The sequence below is a fragment of the Hirundo rustica genome, chromosome 5, assembly GCF_015227805.2.
Source record: "Hirundo rustica isolate bHirRus1 chromosome 5, bHirRus1.pri.v3, whole genome shotgun sequence".
Classification (NCBI taxonomy): domain Eukaryota; kingdom Metazoa; phylum Chordata; class Aves; order Passeriformes; family Hirundinidae; genus Hirundo; species Hirundo rustica.
In genome coordinates this window covers 41,158,167-41,178,509 of record NC_053454.1, presented here as the reverse complement: position 1 = coordinate 41,178,509, position 20,343 = coordinate 41,158,167, and the positions used below count along the sequence as shown (strand labels likewise).

At 39.8% G+C, this 20,343-nt stretch overlaps 1 protein-coding gene across 30 annotated transcripts in view; it reads right to left on the bottom strand.

Annotated features, from left to right (window-relative positions):
• Positions 1–20,343, bottom strand: part of TRIM2 (tripartite motif containing 2) — an 86,325-nt gene that overhangs the window by 50,119 nt on the left and 15,863 nt on the right. For 2 of the 30 annotated variants that reach the window (XM_040063689.2, XM_040063696.2), the window contains exon 1: positions 8,903–9,267. The exons of 21 other annotated variants lie outside the window; for them this stretch is intronic. The gene's annotated coding sequence lies outside the window, so the exon portion shown is untranslated. Of the gene's footprint in view, positions 1–1,500; positions 1,728–8,902; positions 9,268–18,557; positions 18,687–20,343 lie in introns of those variants that run through there. 7 more of the 30 variants (XM_040063692.2, XM_040063690.2, XM_040063682.2 and 4 more) reach the window with 7 other exon arrangements.

Here is a 20,343-nt window from a genome sequence, read left to right as displayed (position 1 = left end):
AGAAAAAAAAAGGCACTTGGGAAAAAAAAAATCTGGCATCAGGAGAGATAAGAACAATATTGTCTTAAATCAACCATATTATCATTTGGATTATGATAGCACCTGGAAATCTCTTTCAAGTACCAGAATCCTGCTGTGATAGGCACCTGCTACACAGCACACAAGTTCCCTTGCAAACATAGGTAGCCCATATCTTAAGGTCAGACTGTTGTTATTTAATTGTATCTGTGACAATAAGCACTTTCTACACTATGAAATAAGTTTTCATAGCCAGACTTCTATTTAGATAAAGACTATCTTTGTAAAGAAAGAGGTGCAAGACAGTGGCTTATACAGCACGAAACTCTTGCAGTCAGGAATAGGAGCATATCTTAGTATCCTCTTTTCTTTGCAAACTCTCTGAGATTTTAGAAATAGTCCTTGTGATGGCTGTGACAAGATGCACCATGTTGTTACTGAAACAGATTATACATTGTAAGTGATAAAACCCATGAGAGGCGTATGCAAAGTAACCAGATGTAAGCACTGATGTTAAGCAACAGAGAAATCCCAGTGGAAAACCAGTTACAACCAGGGCAAGGAGGCAGCCTTACCTCAGGTACTGAACTTCTCTAACTCAGATTCCACAGTGAGCAGCTCTTAGGATGTATTTCAAATAACTTAAATCCTTCTGGAAGGTTGATCAAACAGTCGTCATTAGGTTTTTGGCAGGTGGAGTCCACTGTCCTCTTGAGTTAAGTTTTATTCACAATGTATTTTTTCTTCACTATTTGCATCTATTGCTTTTTACTATTCCTTTTTACTGTTCCTTTTTGCTATTCCTTTTTACTGGCCACAGAGGAGAAGCCTCTTTTGCTGATACCAGTAATCTGCTGGATAATTCTTCACCCGGAGAGCTGTGGACCCATTGTCCAGGATGCTAAAGTTGTCAATATTTTACAGACATTCCAGGAGAGTGGGACAAATTCATGGTGAATAAATTGATTAAAGATACCACCTCTACCAGAGCAGAACTGGAAGCACAAATCGTTGAATACAGAAGTTCATTCTGGAGCACCATGATATCTCTGATCCATTCTTGTGCTCTTCTGCAGGCATCTACTGTCAGCAACCATCCAAATTATAAGGCTAGGCTAGATTTACTTTAGATTTGACCCAGACAAACCTTCAAATTACTCAGAGCAGACATCACAGGAGCCACTCCCTTTTAGCATAGTTAATGGCCATGAATGGCTCTACAGGGCTGCTTCTATCACTTTGCAAAGCTGGGCCATTTAGGGATGTCAGGTGAAATGAATCCCTTAGACATCTGCCTTATTACACCACTGTTGCATGAGGAACACCGCTCAAGGCCACAGTACCTTTTTTAGCAGGTACATCCATTTCAAGGCACACATACAAACAAGTCTCCCAAGAATGGTGAATCATCACTCCAAGCAGAGAACCCTTTTACAGTGAATACAGTAATAACCTAGCACTTCTTTCCTCCCTTCCTCTTACCTTTTCGAATTTATTTCATCCTTAAGAAAAAGAAGAGGGACTTCCAGTGATATTTCCTTTTTCCAGTTTCTCTGCACAAGTACTCTGTATTATTAATGTATTAAGAAATGTCATAGAGCTTGGGGAAATCATGCCTTGATCACTGTCCTGGTTCTTCTCATTTAAAAGTTGCCCACCTTCATCCTCAGAGGTCCCTTCAGATGGTGCACATCTTCAGAGCAGGCATTCTGCATGAACACATCCCAGAGGTGAAACAATGATGGTTGTTCAGAGGAGAAAGGCTCCCATTCAGAAGCACAGATGAAAACCCATCCCAAAAGTTAAATATGGGAAGAAATCTTCCTGCTTTGATAATTAATACTCAAGACTCTGTAATAGGTCAGCTTCTGATAAGACAAACAAAATTTTTTTTTTTTTTTTTTTTGCAAATCCACCTTAATATACACAAAGCATGCTCTAATTTAGTCTTTTTTTGCATGCTCTAATCTAGTCTGGTTTTTTACTAAGTTTTACAGCATGGAATAGTAGTATCTAATTAGAATGAAGAAGCTAAGGGATGAGGGGATTCTCTGCCTACATAGAACATGCAGTGCAATTCTTACAAAATGATCCTCCAATACTTAATGTCTTATTTTTCTGTGTAATAAAGTTTTTTTTTTTACTTTAACTTTTAACTTTTTCTGTGCAATAAACTAGCATTCAAAACCCATTTTAAAAAAAAAAAAAAAAAAAGGGATTGTCACTCTTTGTTTCCAGAACTACAAGAAAAAAATCAAGAACAGAAGCTCATGGCAGCAGAAAACGAATAGCTTTCCAAGACAAATGAACAGGAAGTCACCCATAAATAAACTGATCATACACATGCACTTATCTCCACTGAGAGATTTTAAGTAAAGGATTACTTCTGTAAATTAATGAAAAACTATTTGTCTTTAATTAGGAACTAAGTATCTCTTAACATGTCTGTATTTCACAACCAAAATTTTTTTCCAGCTGTTTTAGATGCAAGACAAAAAGTTATCACTGCTTGTTTGATAAATAGAATGAAATCTTCATGGTGCAACACTTAATTTTTATCTTTCTTACGTTTTGTGGGCTGAGATTCATAATGACCAGTTGCTCCCAAAATTACTCAGAGAAGACTAAGAATTAGGTAATAAGAGAAAAACCAGTTCTTCGAAGAGAGTCCAGTAAAACTTAAATGCACTTTGGAAAGACCACATACTAACCCATACAGTAGTATTGTGTCAGAGTAACACTCAGGACAAAAAAAAAAAATACCCTCAGATGCTATGAAATAATCTGTGGCTCTACCCGATAGTTTGGCCCTAGGTTTCCCAACTTCAGCATGGTGCAATTACTTGAGTTCTAGATATTGAATTAAATCTGCTTTCAAGATAAAAAAAGAAAACAAACAAAACAAACCAGCACCTGCAGGAGCTTATTTTGTGGGAATTAATCCCTGAAGGTTTACATTAACATTTCCACCAATAGAGGATCACAGGAGAGAAAGCTGTAGAAGGGAATTTCATGAATGCTGTTTCCTTAATGGAAAAAGAACAGAAAAAGCAAAACCAAATCAAAAAAACTGTGCGAATGCAGAGAAACATGGTAGCTTTTTCTCTTCACAAGTTTATGTATGCTGAGGCTTGTTCCTCAGTCCTGCATTTTCATTCCTGGGGGTCATTTTAGTTCCTGAAGAATTTTTAAGTATTTGCAACTTACAGCTGTTCTCAGAAAAACCAGGGGGAATCTGAAGACATCATTGAAACTGCTGACACCTGCTCTTTTGGAAGTTCCATTTCTCACAAAATATGCAATAGTACAGATCATGGGCCAAATATGGTTTGGGCTGAATATGGAACGCACACTGTCTCTCCAAGGAGCACTACAGAGATTCATGCTTTCAGAGGCACAGAAACTCCCTAATTATTGGGATCTTTTCAAGAACATTTCCAAGTTCAGCACAATCTTTTCGAGTGCAATTTGTTGTTGTTCTGTGAGTAATTGTTTCAAGTGTATTTGCTCAAGATTTCATCACTACTTTGGAGGGCATTTGTTCTGCAAAAGGTGCAGAAGGATCTTGCACTTCCATGTTTTCATACTATGCAGAGTTATGTAGTTCAAAATAATCTGGACACTGCTCTTTCCTTGCTAAATCAACCCCTGAGTACTTCACAAAATATACTGGTAGATATCACACACCTTCAAGCTCACAAATAACCAGGTTCTGTTGAACTTTGATGCAGAAGGAGACAGGTGCAGTATAGATCCTCACAGGGACTAAGACTTCTTTTAAGCCATCAGACCAGGCATGACAAACTTCCAAATTACACGTTCACTGAAGGAGCATCCTCAAAACTAGCATTCAAAATCCATTAAAAAAAAAAAATAAATAAAAAATAAAAAATAAAAAAAATAAAAAATATGGGATTGACACTCTTTTTGTCTAGGACTAGAAGAAAAAAAATCAAGAACAGAAGCTCATGGCAGCACAAAACAAATAGCTTTCCATGACAAAAGAACAGAAAGTCACCCATAAATAAACTGATCATACACATGTTTAGGCAGACTAATAACACTAAGACAAATAAATCCATACTGGATTAGGAGCAAGCAAATTGCTGAACATTCATCTCAAGCATTCAAAATCTGATCAAAAGTAATTGCATCTACTTCAATCCTTATAAAGAAAACAAAGAGCATCCACCTTGGCATAAGGACTCAAGATCATCATCCACCTAATTAACCACTTCTACAATGCATGCAAAATTGATAATATTCAGATGTTTTAAAGTGAGACAGAATGAATAATAATTTTACACACGAGCTAAGTACTGACCATAAAAAGCAGAGTTGTTTGGAGTTCTGCCAGGGGAACATTATGTATATACATGATTACAGTAAATTTTTCAGTCCTTTCTCTTTTCCTAGTGGCAGGGCATATTCTCTAAGTTATTATCACCTAGATTTATTATTTAGCAATAAACCATCACAGCCATTTCAGCACGAGTTTCTTTTGATGCTTGTGTTAGCAGGGTCACCATGTAATGTAAGAAGTGCCAGAATACATGCTGCTAACACTTTTCACGTGTCTATGATTAGTCTCTTCTTAATTTAGCTGTACCTCTTTTAACCCTACTGCAACTAGACAGTGGCCAGATGGATAGAGCCAGCCAACATCTACCTGCTACATCTACTTGCTGCTGAGTTCAGCACCTTGAGAACTATATTTCATTTGCACTTCCAACTTTAATTCTTCCTTTTGAGTGGGATTTGCCTCTGAATTTTTGCCCTAAAGTTCAGCTAGCAAGTAGGAAGTCTGCCTAGGAAGGTTGCCAGCAGACTTCTCAACTGACGAGCTCCTTGGCTGTCCCCAACAGAACATTAGTGACATGTTACGTCACTTGTTTCACTGTGCAGTATTCCAGTCATAAACTGTTATTCTGATCAAGCTAAATTACTTTACTTTACAAGCTATTACTTTACAAGCTAAATTACTTAAAAATACTTTACTAAATTCCAGCTAAAATCACCTTTCAAAATAAGTAATGCCCAATCCAAATATAACCAGCCACCGCAATTATTAGGAGTGACATGCAATACGTCTACAGATTGTGGACAGAAAATGTTTAGATAGTCTGTGGTAGAAAACAAAGGCAAATGCCTTTAATGTTACAATTTACACAATAAATATTTTTCTGTTTAAACCACAGAAATAAAACATGGTCTTAACAGAAATAAAACCATTCAGAAAGTTTGACATGAAATGCCGTTTTAATTTCTCCAAAGGTCAGCCTGAGTTTTGGTCAGTGGAAGGTGATCTTTATTTCAGTTGATCAAAAACAAAAAGGAAAACAAAGAGATCTTGTGCTCTGAACAGGAATCCTTCCAAATTTCATTTGTTAAGTGTTTGCAACCAAGCAGCTCTTTCCTTTACAGACATGTTAATACAAACCTTACAGCACACCAAGGGACTGCCTGCAATCCATTTATGTCACACAGCAAATAGAAGAGCAAGACCAATTCTAACAGAAGGAGCATGTCATGAAAAGTAACTTATCAAAAATGCAGATATGGAGAGAAGAAATCTATTTATGTGACTGCTAGGCCCTGTTCGTTTCCCTTCAGTATTTTAAAAACCTCTAATAGTCATTATTTCCTTTCCAATATTGATTTCCTTCCACAAATATTGATTTTTGTTTTCAGTCCAGTTTTTTTAACAGTTCATGCCATGCATTTCACATGGTTAGCTCTCCCCATCTTTGTTTTTTCTTTTTACCAGGAAACATAAGAGAAAACATAACCACAACCTGCAGTCTCTGGAAATAGCATATAATTATTGATAATTATAATTTTGGTTGACGGTGTCAGCCAAGTGTAGCATTTGCAACAGTGGATTGCAATCTGGCAGTCACTGGATTTCTTTAGTAACTGAAAAAAGGCAAGTTCATATATGTTACTCTGCAAAATATGGATGGGAAGAATTCCAGGAGAAATTATTCAGGGATTTGGAATTAGTGGCATTTTATAATACAGAATACTGCACTGTCTGTGAAACAACTAATTAAATCTAAAGTGCTATTCCCTTATATAACGCCATTGTATTAGGGAACATTCTTTATAAACTGAACTTCTTATTTGCAGTAATACATGCTTGCTACTGTGTATTAAAAAACAGTTCAAACTAGCTACACTTGTATGCTCAGACATTTAATTCTGATGAGACAGTATGTTTGCCAGCAGATCAAATCAAATGCTTTTACATGTGGCTCAAGGATTTATCCTAACCCACTATACATTGCGCCTTTGTTTTTATAAAAATAGTTCATGTGTCTAGACACACTATTACATGCTTCTGCAAAACTGTGTATGTTTAATACTTTATGCAGATGATTAAATTTCAGCTTCAGTATAGTAATGTACAGCACTTTGTTCTCTGGATTAGAACACCCAGTACCTTTTCAGTTAATTTAATTCCTCAGTCTTCCTCAAAGGAATCAGGAGCATCGCTGTGTTTATGTAAGCTGTCCAAATTCTAGTTTTGTTATTAATTAATGAAATTCCATTATCAGGCAAAGACAGGCCCAGCATGCTTTCACAACAGCTTCAAGCACCAGTTATCTGGGATTTTCCAGTAAACAACCTGAGCTTCAAGCTAAAACTAGGATTGCCAGAAAAAGAATGTATCATGTGCTGGGGAAATCCCCCAGCAGAATTATCATATTTGTCCAGGTAAAGTATAATGTTCCAAATGTTGTGCATGCTGCTGGACATAGCAGAATTCAGACAGCACTTGCGTGTGCCACCAGACCATGGACACTGCTTGTCTCAAATCTAGCCTCAAACACAAGATTTCATCAAAACTCAATGACATTTGCTCCCGCAAAGCCTTAAATGTATATGTACTTTGAAATTTTATTCTGTGTCTAGAAGGATACATTCTAGACACAAAATAAAAATTAGAAAAATTACTCCTTTTACAAAGTATATAAAGAAATCAAAAGACCTTTCCCAGTTGACTGAAATAATTGTTTCATGAATTTAATCCTTCCCTCTTCCCAGAAACCCTATAATCAAATTTAGAATTTGTTCTGTCATAAAACCCACTTAATGTTTCCTTCTGGCCCTCAAGCAGTATTGTGTTAGAGATCCTTGAATCAAAGTTCTGTTTAGCCTTCTCCCTGAAGAAAGATGTCATTATTAAAGGCCTATCAAAGCCATTTCTCATGAAAAAGGATGCATCTCAAGAACTGAAATGAACCCTCCACAAAGAAAACACAAACCTGTTCTTTATAACCAAATTGTGGGCACTGCCGAGTCCAGATCAGACGTGGGAGTGTCATCACCAATCAAGTCTGTCAAACGCTTTGCTGAGAAGTTTAAGGAAACCTTTGGTTTATGGTAAACAGTTCTGGATGAGGGTCAAAGCACAGAAACCTTACTTCATTTTGGTAGCAGCTAACAAACTGATTCCTCCCCCAGCCTCTCTGGAAACAGGGAACAACCTCCTCTTTCTGCTGCCCTTGTTTGTGAGCAGGATGATGCAGTCCCAAGACCAGGTACAATAGCTTTCTGGTACCTTCTATCTATAACCACTCCACGCTTCAGATATTATCCAGAAAATTATGGGACTAACTTGAAAATAAACAAGTTTATATAGATTTTAACAAAACAAGCTTTTAAATAAGCTTTTTGAGCCCTACAGTTTATATTCCCAACTCTATTAAAATATTCATATTGTCTAGAAGCTCTCGCTAGTATTGCTAGTCAATGTTGCTTGTTTTCACACAAGCAGCAATGTGGAATTTTGAGGAAAAAAACTTCTGATTATTAGATCATAATAGTTGGCCACAGACTATTATCTAGATAATAAATCCCTTGCCCACAAAAACAAAAAATCCAAGGCTGGAACAGAAAGCAACTTTTCTTAAGCCACATCATTATCTAAGAAATATTTGTTTAGCCATTGTACTCTCACAACAATTTTCCCATTTGTCCCCCTGAAATGAACATCTATGTCATTGCTTTGGCCTGATGAATGTTTGAGTTCAGGGTGGGTTTCTTAGGCTTGTTTTAGTCTTAGTATATTACCTGGTATATTATCTATAATTATACCACTTGTTTTTAAGTAAAGCTATCAATCTGCCTGAGAAGTTTGCCTAGACTTCATTTTGAAAATAGCAAAATGAAATAAAAGGAGAGTAATCAACCTACCTGTATAACCTATGGAGAGCTATGCATCAGGTAATGGCTCAAGTTACACTTCACAGAAGCACAACAGAATATGGCAATATTAATGCCAACTTCCAGCTTCAAAAATGAACCACTGTGAAAAGTAAACTCTCTCTCCTAATCAGACCTTGGCATTGTCCTCTCAGATTTACAGAGTCATTATTTTGCTTTGAATAAACACCACTATTTCTTTCCTAGGCAAACTCCTTGGCTCTGTTTCAATTATTTCTTTTAAATATTAAAGAGCAGGAAACGTTTGTTTTCCCGTGTCACATCCTGTCTTCTTTACATAGCATCACACAGTCCCCTTTGAAACGCCTGCTCTTACTGCAAGCCTGACATGCACAGTTCAGTGAAAACATTTGCTATTGTCTTTTGCCAGCTACAAACAAATTTCTGCACAAACACTGAAAAGGTTTAAAGGTTTCGACAGCCATCTAAAAGCCGAGCTAACACGACTGTCAAAGAAAGGCGGTGTCAAATGTTCGGCTTCCCCGCTACCACCCTGACTTAAAAAAGAAAAAGAAAGACAAAGCAATTCACTCATTCACATAGCAGACCTCCTGGCAAGAGCTCACTGGCTGTAAAAAACCACTGCTCTCACAAAATACTCGAAAGCAGAAAAAGCACACGAACATTTAGAGATGAGCGTGAAAGGGTAACTTACATTGTTTAGAAAGACAGTGGGAAAGGACTGCTGCAGTTTCTTCGTTATTTTACACTGCTGTCGACAGAGCAGACAACCAAAAAAGTTCACCTAAAGAAATCCCTCCTTTTAATTTTCTCTCTCCCAGTTCATTTACTCCGGAGTCTCTCAGCTTGAAGAGATCCGACAGTCAAAAGTTTATCCCCTTGTATTTCCGAATGATATGGCCGACTTTCCTTGGACACATACCAATGATGCAGTAAAAATAGACAAAAGTGAGGGGGAGGGAAGAGCCAATCTAGCTTGAGCCTGAATCTTCTTAACTCAATGTTTTCTGTAAAAACTGCTCTTATGTCAGAAGAGCTCATTCCGACCCTAACTTGCGGAGCACTCAGTCCTCCATCTGGTTTTCATAAACTGCAAATTACAGGCAAACCGGGGAAGGTACACAGCCCAGTTTTAGCAGAACTCCCCAAGCATCGGCCTTACAAGTAACCTGAGGTACAAAGGCTTTGAAAATAAACAGCTGGCCCCATGCCGGGCTGCTCTCCCGTCCGCAGATGCCTGGCTGCTCCCCCAGGCAGCGCCCAGCAGCCCGCAGCACCACCCGCCACAGCGGAAAGCGGCAGCCGGGTGCCCGCACTCCCCGCCGAGGAAACAAAGCGACCTCGCAGCCCTCCCTCGCTCCCAGCGCTAACAGCCTCTCTGGAAAGGGGCAGGAAAATCCAGGGCATTATATGGAATCGTTCAACAGTTTAGCAAGTCATTTAGAACAACCTGGGTTTTAGAAACGGGGAAGTGGATGCTGGTCCCCTTACATCCTCTAAATGCTTCCAGGTGGGAGCAAATGTAATGTGTTGCTAAGTTTTGTTTAGGTTTGTTTTGGTTTGTTGCGGGGTTTCTCCTACTAATGCAACTCGGAGCCAGTGGACAGTTGCTGAATAGGGAACTCCTAGGGTGGTTCAAGCCATTCATTACCAGAATAAACATTTTACCAAAAATAGCAGAAGCAAAGTTTTGATATGCACCCCATGACAGTCTATGATTCAAAGCCCCCAACTCACCTTCAGCCCCTATTTTCATCTATTTAAAGGTCTAGTGCCCTGATTACATTGAAGTACCAAAGGATGAAGGAGTCACCTATATTTTTGGATATTTCATGGCTTTTGTGTCAACCACTGAAGAAGATTCTTTTCCCAATAAAAAATGATTATGGTGGATAAAAAAAGTTTTGCCATTGCTTAAAACTAAAGTTGGTGGTGTTATCTGTATGTTCCTTAAAATAACAGGTTTTATTTAGTCGTTCGTTTTAGCAGAGGACTTTTTCAAGCTTTTCTTCTGGGAATAATCTTACTTTGCCTGAACAATGAGACTCTCTGAACAAGGCAGCTTTCACTAAAGCATTGGTGAATCAGTACAGTGAATCATTAACAAAATAAAAACACCATTGTAAAGGCTCTGCCTAAAAGTCCTGAGCCTTGTCACTTGCTCAGTTTTTCATCTTGGTACAATCAGGATTGTGCTGATTGTCTACTCATTTGTACCTGGATCTAGGACTGACACAACTGGACTGTTAAAGCCAAAAACAGTTGGATGATTAAAAAAAAAAAAAAAAAAAAAAATTAAAAAACAAGCAAGCAAACAACGACAAAACAACACCAAACCCAAAAAACAAGGCTCTCTAATCAGTAGAAGCAAAGGAGAAAATGATTAATTAATTTTTTGTGTTTATTTTTGCCTGTGCTGTCACAGTTCCTTCCAGTCTCCATGGATTTTGGGGCAGTCAAACACCATGCTCCTATTTAGCACAGGGATCTTGGCTTTCTGGAGATATGGAGATGGAAGATATTCATCACTTCAATGGTGAGAAAATTTACTCTAGAAAGCTTCATCTAGGAAAGACTGCAACAAATAACAGATCAGATAAGAAAAACAATTTTTTAGGAGCAATCTGTCAGAAAAATGGCAGCCTCCATTTAGTATATTTTCAAATGCTAGCTACAAAACTACTCTGATATTTTCAATACAAATTTTTCACCAAGATCAACTATGTTTTTATCAATCTGTTTTTCAACCAGGTTTTTTGCAGCTTAAACACTAATAAAGTGACAAGTGAAAAGTCTTAGTTTGGTGGAGGATGCACCTGTCATTTAATTTGAATCTGTGAAATTACCTAAATGATAGAAGCTCAGGATGGTGGACTAACAAGCCTGGGTCTCACCACAGGTACATGTTCACCTTTGGTTTTAACACTAGACCACTTGGTGTAGGACTTAAAATATGTTCATGCAGATTTCTAATCAGTCACAAATCAAGTTCTAGATGAGTCACCTGATGCAAACAAGCTGGCAGGCTTTGTACCAACAGAAAAATCACAGGTCTGATAAACTGAGACAAAACTACCCCTGGGATAGTTCAAGGTGAAGTTTCAGTTCACTTAATGAGATAACGTAGATTTTGGCACTAACAATAACTCATTTTTAAAAGATAAATTAGCTGTGACATTATGGATTATTTTATCACCAGCATTTTAAAGCCAGCACAAGTAAGAGCTGCCTTGGGTCTGAGTTCAAATGTTAAACTTGTATTCAGTAGGTCTGGCTTCATGTATTTTATCATAGCACTTCAGCTTGGTGCCAAGTGACTTGAGTTCGGCAAAACCCTGTCCCCCTCCAGAAACACACGCAATTTTAAGCTGATCTGCCAAAGAGATATCAAGTGATAATCCTTTGCTGCTTGCTCCAACTCTTAGATGAGAATAGGGCAGTTTCAGTGCTTTTGGTATTTTTTTTTTCATTATGTATTTTGCTTTATAATGTATCACTTCTCTTCCACAGAAAGAAAAAATGCAGCTCAGACAAAAACACAATTAACCTTGATGTCATCGCTGGAGAAGCCCCACAGTTGCATCTGTTATCACTACTGCCTGCAGCAGCCCCCGGCTGTACCCAGGAAAAAAAAAAAAAAAAAAAAAAGAGAGAGAGAGAATAAGCATAACCAAGCCACTTTTCCCGTCAAGTCTCACATCTGTGACTGCAGAGATCTGGGCTTGCCTGGGGCATATGAGCTCATTCTGAGCACACTGGTGATGGAGACACACACAGCCTTTTCCCACTTCTAAGTGAGATGAAATGATGATTCCTTTCTCCCACCCGGAAGTCTGCAGAACAGGAGTTAATGGCTGGATACTTCATAGTCTTTAAACTACAAGTCAGCAAACACCATGCAATGCATATGCCCCAGTGGATTTCATCAGGGAAGGTCAAATATTGGAAGAACATAATTTCAAAAGACAAACATTAGACTGTTTTCAAAAGCCCCTGTTCCCCTCTGAGTGCACCCTTGCACTTTTTACCTCACACTGAGGCACTTGTTGGGCTCTCCAGTGAACAGATACAGTTCACTGCCTAACAGAAAACTGCCCTGTGAAAACATGCATCTATTTTCTGCAGCCTGAGAGAGGTGAATTAGCTCATGGATGTCCACTGAGTCCTGCAGACATTATGGACTGGAGCAGGGGAAGAGAGACAACTGCAACCAAATGCTCAAGCTTCTTATAAAAATACACCATACAACAGCAGGTAAGCCCCACACTCCTGACTGTAATCCTACTTCAAGGTCTTCAGTCACACTTTCGTGGCAACCACGTCCCTTAAATGTGGGCATACGCTCAGTTTGTACCAGGCTCGTGCTTCTGCTCTGCACTGTTCTGAATCATAGTTTGCTGCTCTGAGAAATTAACCATCAGCCTTGGCTCCTGTAAAATTGTACTGTCTCAGTATTACTGTTTTTCACAAACTTCCATTCATGTAAGCTTCCTTTCAAAAGCAAGTATCCAGGAAACACTGATGTAAGACATTTTAATATGTCTGCATTCATGAAAAGTTCTGAACCAAAAGTAATGTGTCCAAATCCCTCTTTTTGTTTGAAAACATCATTCATCCAAGAATCAGAAATGTTACCATGTGACTGGTAACACAAAGAAATGAGCACATGAAGAATCACAGCAAGCAGTTCAAAAGTAGCTCTGGGCCTGAAGTTGGTTCACAAGATATTTGTTGAATACTGGACACTTTGTTTGCCAAAAACTAGAAAGTGCTACATATTAAAAAAAAAAAGCACCCACATATATTTCTTTCTTTCTCTGACCCTGCCTGGAGCTATCCCCCTTTACAGCACACAAAAAAACTAGTATGTGCCTGGTTTACCCTGGACCTGTCCTACTTTCCTGCCTTCAAGTACAATAAAGAGGAAAAAGAAAGTATGTTGAGACCTTTGCACTGAAGAACCTGAGGCTCCAGGGGAGAACAAAGAGCCCCCTGTCTCTCAGACTCCAAACACTGGGCTGTAGTGAGGAAGACAGAGAGTAGGAAGAGAAAACAGCAAGGAGCAAAGGGCTCTGGGGAAGCTCTGAAGGACTGAGAGGCAGGGAGAAAAAGCATTTTAAATGGCACGGAACACAGAGGTTCGGGAGGATGGGACATGGGAGGCCAGGGAAAAAAGGTGCCTCTAGGATAGGAAAAGAGTTGTGGCAGAAATATGAAGAGGCTGTGAACTATGTGAGTGAGGCAAGGGGCACGGATGACAGGGAGAAGCTACATGCCCTCCGTACACAGGCATGAGCTGGAGACTCAGACTAAGGATGAGGGGCCTGAAGCCAGAAGACTGAAAGCCAGAGTGGAAGGCTGACTGGCTTGAAGCTGAGAAGAGCTTTGGGGCAAGTAGGGAACAAGGCTTTCTCTACTGAAATGATCCTTACCTACATACCTGCATGTGTATAAAGGATGCTGTCCCTGCTCCATCCACATGCATCCTCTCTTTTGCAGCCAGAGCCACATTAGCCCTGGCTCACATTTTCCCATCTGTGTATTGGAATGTGACAGTGTAACATTTTCCACAGCCAGTATGATCCAAGGAAATGTTTTGATGTAGCTTTGGATCCCAAAGTGTATATGACTGTTAAGCATAGATTTCAAAGTGATAGAAAAGAGTGGGTATCAAGAGAAAATTATTGGGAGAGTAGAGGGAAGGAGACATTTCTTTAGACAGATGGTCTCATGAAGGCAATGTTTGAAAAGTGCTGAAAATTCAGCTCCTGCAGTGCTGGAGTTGATATTAACCTCATCAAATACTTATCAACTTGCTCTCACACATTCGAAAACTAATTGAAATGAAGGCCAAAGGTAGCATGTTAAAGTTAAGCCTCCCAGTCAGAAGCAGAAATTAAACAACACATATGGGAAAAGATTGTAATTCTCATAGTCCCATTTCAGTCCTTAAGTAACCAGCCTCTCTATTGCCTTCAGCAAGAGTTTTGCCAGAGTAAGACCTGCAGAATTCCATGCCAGGATATTAGTATAAAAATGTTAACTTTTGACAGTACATTAGGGGATTACATTAGAAAGCATTAGGTAAACTGTCAACTGAAGATGCTTCATAAGAAGAAAAATGTCAAGAAGAAAACAAGCCAAAGTAGGATTTCATTTTGTGAGAGAAACGGCAGTGCACGCTTTGAATTTTAACGGATACAATGCTTCTCAGTTTCACATGCTGTGAACGAGCAGTGATAAGAGGAAAAGGCTGATGACAGGTGTGATTTTTTTTTTTTTTGACAGCAGCAACAAAGAAGAACACAGAAAGCTACCCTCTTAATTAGGGACATTTTATGCTACAAGCTAAAATTGCTGCTTTCTTAGACGTTTGGGCAACTACATGGGCAAAAAGAAGGAAACTGAAATATTTAAAAGCTTCTGCATGGATGAAGAAACCATGGCATCTATAATACTTCCTGCCTACTTGAGTACTGTGCTTTCTGGGCTCGAGAGAGGTGAGCTAGAGAGAGAAATGAGCCACCTGGAGGCTACCATTAATATACCAGTCCTCTATGTCCCCTAAAAGAGGGCAGTTTGCACAACTGTGCCTTTTACACACTATCAAAGCAAAGCAGCAATGCAGAGAGCCTGTTCTGTAAGCCAGTAATTCCAGTAAGAAGAAAGTTTAGGGCTTGCCAATGGATTCCAAGGAAACATCTTCCCAGCATGCGAGCAAAGCATAGCCAGTGCAAGTGCTGGAATGCCACTGAAGGTTGTTTCTTCCAGCATTGCTGCCTAGCACAGAGGCCAGATATGTCACAAAGGAGGGAGATGAGTCAAAGGAACCAGTGGAAACTGGTAGATATTGATGATTTAAAGACAGCACAAACCTGAAGATGACTTAGCCACTGCCATTCACTCTCTGTCACAGGCAAGGAAGGTAGGAAGGAACCTCTTTTTTCTCTGTCTTGACACAAGTTTTCCATTATATTTCAGGCAGGCCACACTACAGAATGAGACCTGTGGCAAATACCAGGTTGAGAGACTTTCTCTATTCTCCTGGGGTGAATTTTGCACATATAACCTGCCAAGCAATCCTTTTCTTTCCTAAGAGCAGTACCTTCTCCAGGTAACACCACCAAAATAAAATGCACGCGTTAGAAGAAGACCCTCTGCTCTTAATGTATGAATGAGATCTGAGTACTGCAGTACTGAGTACTTTTTTAATAAAAAAGGCTGCATGCTTAGCATTTTTCATGTTTTTAGAACTAACCAGTATGTTCCACTTTAGTGGCAACAACATCCCTTATCTAGCATCTAATACCTAGGAAAAGGGATCTGTGTGGAAAAAAAAACAAAAAAAAACCCCCACCAACCAAACAAAAAAAACCCCACTTTCACAGGCATGGGTGAAAAGTGAAAACTGAGGATATCAGTCAGAGGGTTCAGATTTAAGAGAGAGGACTTACCCAAGGAGTCTGAGGAGGCAAATTTCAGCCTTTATCCCTAGGGAGACCTGACTTCTGATAGTGAGTGATTTTACAAGGAAATCTATCCAAATCTGACAGAAGGCTACCATTACTTCTTTCAGACCCCCAGACTTTTTCCCATAACCTCACAGTTCAGTTTCCTAGTCAGACTCAAGCAGCTGATGGGAGGGGAAACACATGCAATATTTCACTCACAGACTCTTCCTTATCATAACCTTAACTGATGTGTATCAAGCACATAGGACCTATCAGCAGAGCACATGCTAATAATAAATCCTGAGGCAAAAAGTACCCTTAAAGCCTTCTGCTTTCACTAAAAATTCAAATGCCCAGTGTCATGAATTAAAGCTTCAGTAAGTCAAAATTCTTAGCAATCTAGACAGTTTTTCCTTCCCAAGATACTGATCCATTTTGGGAGCTGGTCTGACATTCCCAAGGGCAGTGTAGGGGAAATGTAGTGGATCTAATAATCTGGTAACCATGAGTATATTTCTGATATGTTGGTAAGAGGTCACAGTTTCAGTCAACCCCAAATGAATACCTTTCATTAAGTTCTGAACAACTGGACAATAGCTATATTACAAGTGTGCCTGCAGACTAAATACTCAGCCAAAGGAAAGTGCTGGCAAATGCACCGACAGAACCAGAGGAAGAGAATGAACCACAGTAAGCAGTTCTATTTCCAGCTTTCTTGCAGATTTTATCTCCTTTTGTAGATTAAGCATGAAATGCTTTTCTGCTTCCCAGGCCATCTGAAAGCTTTGTTAATGAGTATTAGTAAATAACTGTGTTTTCACAAACTGCCTACCAGCTCAGAATCAAAAAGTGCAATTATAGCTTATTCAGTTCAGAGCAGTTCTTTTATGAAGGATGTTGATTCAGCACCTTGTTTTAGCAAGCCCTGTAAATACATCTTCAAAATTATCTCTCTGAGAGGGGAAAAAAAAATCAGTTTTAATTTTCTGCCTGTTTACCCTGAATGCAAATCAAACAGGCACAGTCTGCCCCTTCAGAGCCAGCCATGTTGTGCTGAGCTTGTGATGCACAAGGGGTTTCTTTCTTTAGTCAAGAGACAGACAATGTGGTGAGCATATTGATTACTCCTAACTATGTACTGCAAGGGCACAGAAACAATTCCTAGATGTGTGATGTATCTCATGGCTTTCCTTTAAGTACTGAGATCCTGCTTTCTTAATCTATAGACAAAACCCATCTTTACTAATCAAGGCTTAGCATCTATCTGCTGCTTAGTACAACTGACTGAAATACTCTGGCTTGTATTCACAGCCTGGCACAGAAGCAGCTTACTGCAGTAATTAGCTTTAATTCATACACTACCACACATGCACTGTAGTGCTGTTGAGAAGGCTCAGACTCAGAGCTGAACAACCATCAGCACCAAGACCCACCTAAAGTGTACTAAGTACAACAGCTGCCTATAATTTATCAGTGTTATCAGAAAGTTTCTGTCTAGCTGTCTCTTAGCCACTGCTTTCTAAACATAATACTGCTTGACTCAATCTCTGCAATCCACAACTCATTGAATGATGCAGTCATTAAGATCCTACAGGTGAGTAGGAGTGTTGAGCCGAAAGTTTCCAGGCTGCACCAGAGCTGTGTGAGGAAGCTGTGCATTGCCACAAAACACAAGCAGCACAGCAGAGACAAAGGCACAACCCCCAGGGTATTCCCCTAGTGGGTACATCCACAGGGGCCAAGCTAAACAAGCTGAAAGGAACAAGGCATCAGGCCTTGCTTTGGATTTGTTTTTTGGTATAGTTTTGTTTTGTTTTGGGGGGGGGGGGGGGGGGGGGTGTTGGTGGTTTTGTTTTTGTTTGGTTTTGGTTTCTTTTTTTTTTTTTTGCACGAGTCAAGGCTAGTGAAGATCTGATTGCAACTTACTTTCCTGTGATTTTAAATAGAGGAATAATGCACGTGCATCGTAACAGTGACAGCCACCTTCCTCCCCCTCAAGTATCTTGAACTCACAGCCTGAGCCTCAGTTACCACATGAAATCTACACACAGACTTGCTCAAATTTCAGGAGCAGACTAGTTCTGAGATTCTGCATGGTGGCCAGCTCCCTCAGACAAACACATTAAGACTTTCTTTTCTGGTATAAATGGTAAAAGGGAAAGTCTAAAAAGTCCATCAATATATGCAGTGCAGGTGTAAGTTGAAGAATGCTGCCTAAACAGGCAATATTTGATCTCAAATTCTGAAAATTAGAAAAGGGCATACTAAAGATGCAAGAAGTCATGCTCATTCCGTCTCCACAGTCTTTTGATCTGTGGAGCTGTGAACAGTTCCCAAAAGCAATTCCCAGTCAACAAAGAGGACTGAAATCGCTGACCACTACTGTCTTTTTCTACTGCTAGGTATATATCTCCGAACATGACAGCACCTATCAGCATTTTGGGGAGCATGCCTTTTATGGTATCTCATTTCCAGCCATTTCACACTTTTCCAAACCACACTCACTACTCATGACCTTGCAAAAATGGATGATCAAATACTGTAAATGCATCTAAAAATAAGAACTAGATGCAGACTAAATGAAGCGTGTGTCTGTGTGTGTGTGTGTGTGTATATATATATATATATATATATATATAAACCCCAACAACTTATTACGTTTAAATGGGTTGCGTCCTTATTAACGACTTCCCTTTTGCCTTCCAGGAAGGTCTCATTTGGGATTGAAATCGTGTGGTCCTTGCAGTCATGACACTGCATACAAAGTAGCTGCTCTTTTACTTCAGACAGAGGAAATGCTTTAATAGCTGCCTCTCTGAATGACAGCACCTACCTGCCTTGCTAAAACACGCCCTTAGTCTTACGAGAAAAGCCACAAGAACACAGAAGGCTACTTACTCGTGTTCCATAGAGTCCAGGCGAGAGAATCAGAGGCTGAAATTCACTCTGCTGAGAAGATTTAGCTGCCTGCAGCATTCAGACAGTCGGTCCCATTACGGCCATCGGGCGGCTGAGTTAAAGGGTGGCCGTGCACAAACATAAACAGCTTGTCAGCACAAGCCAAAGAGGCGGGCCTGCCCTGCCAGCCACAATGCGAGCCAATGATTAGCTCCTTCCTCGCATTCTGGCTCTTCAAGATACTGCGTTTCATTCTTAAGCAGGGGAACAAGAGGGACTGACTGGGAAGGGCTAAGGCTTGACGGTTTACTGCTAGGCATTAAAAAGCTTAAGGTGAAAGGAAAAACAAAAAATCAACAGATTACGTCAGGAAAAGGACATATTTACTCTGTATTAATACAAGAACTTTTAGGGAGCCCGCAGGCATCTCCAACCCACTCTTTCTTTTAGGTCAATCAAACATACAAGCAAACAAAAGACCTGTAAATTAAATTTATTTCATATTCACTGTATAGAGGTTTCACTTGCAAAGTCTCTAATTTTAATTCTCTCCATCCTTTTTCTTATTCTCATCCTTCCTAACATGCTTTATCTGCTTTATTTGCTGACAGTGGCATTTCTCACTTCTCTGTCACAAATGTCTTACCCTGACCTTCTTGACCCAAACCCCCAACCTTTATTGATCCTCCTATGATTGCTTCCCTTCGCCTCCATCTTAACTGCTTGTTCTTTGGGTCCTGATCTCCTAGAAAGAGCAGTCACAACAGAGACACCTTAGAGTAAGGTTCTGTGAGACAGCCACGTTGATCTAGCAAGCTATTGCTGTCAAAAGTGGAGGTGTTAAGTCTCCCTTCAGCACCACACTGTGCCCTCCTTGTCTGTCCCCCCATCATTCAAGGAAAGGTAATGTAGCACAGAAGCAAATGCTTCTCTGTCAATTTACTGATCTTTACACAGAGACAAGAGAGGCATTGCATGGAGTGAACACTCCCTGAAATATAAGCTCCTTCTGATCTTGCCTCAGTAATCTATGTTCCCACCTGTCTGCCCAAGTTCCTCTCTCCTTTGTTGTTTGAATTGTTCCTAGTTAATTGAATACCCTGCTTACAGCTGCTGATCCTATTTCATCCCAGCTCTGTCCTACTTTCTTATGCCTCTAGTTTGGCTGTGAGGCCTGTCTGCCACCAAAATCTGTCTCATCAAGTGTTTTATAATAACTCCCTGCATAAATATCATGCTTTGTGCTTAAAGCCTCAGGCGCTTTGAGCTCTTTTTTGCTTTGGAAATAACTAAAATCCTCCTTAAAAACTGTGCCATCTTTCTGGCTTTCACTGTTTTTTCTCTGACTTTTCTGATTAATTCTTCTCTCAGCATCTACTCTTCCCTCTCTCACACGCCCAAAAGCACTCTACTTCCCATTATATTCTATCCAGCTTTTACTATTTGCTTGTGCAGGCTCCTGTACCACTTTATGTCAGTGATTTACGAGCATCCATTTGTATTTTTCAGCTTTCTGCTTTTCTCCAGTCCCATATTTCACCCTGTGTTTTAGGCATATTGTATTAAATGCCCTGACAGCTCCTAATTTTAAGATCCTTTTTCTGGGGTCAAGTACACTACATTGCGTGTAGTCTTGGCACAAGCCATTTCTCTCCCCCTGTGCTTTGATAAAGGAGCCGAATTCCCTGCAGAAGCAGATGCTGGAGTTAACACCTCGCTGAGATGGGCGAGCGTATGGCAGCTCTCCTGCTTCTGCTGACAGGCTGCACCAGAGCTCTGGCACAAA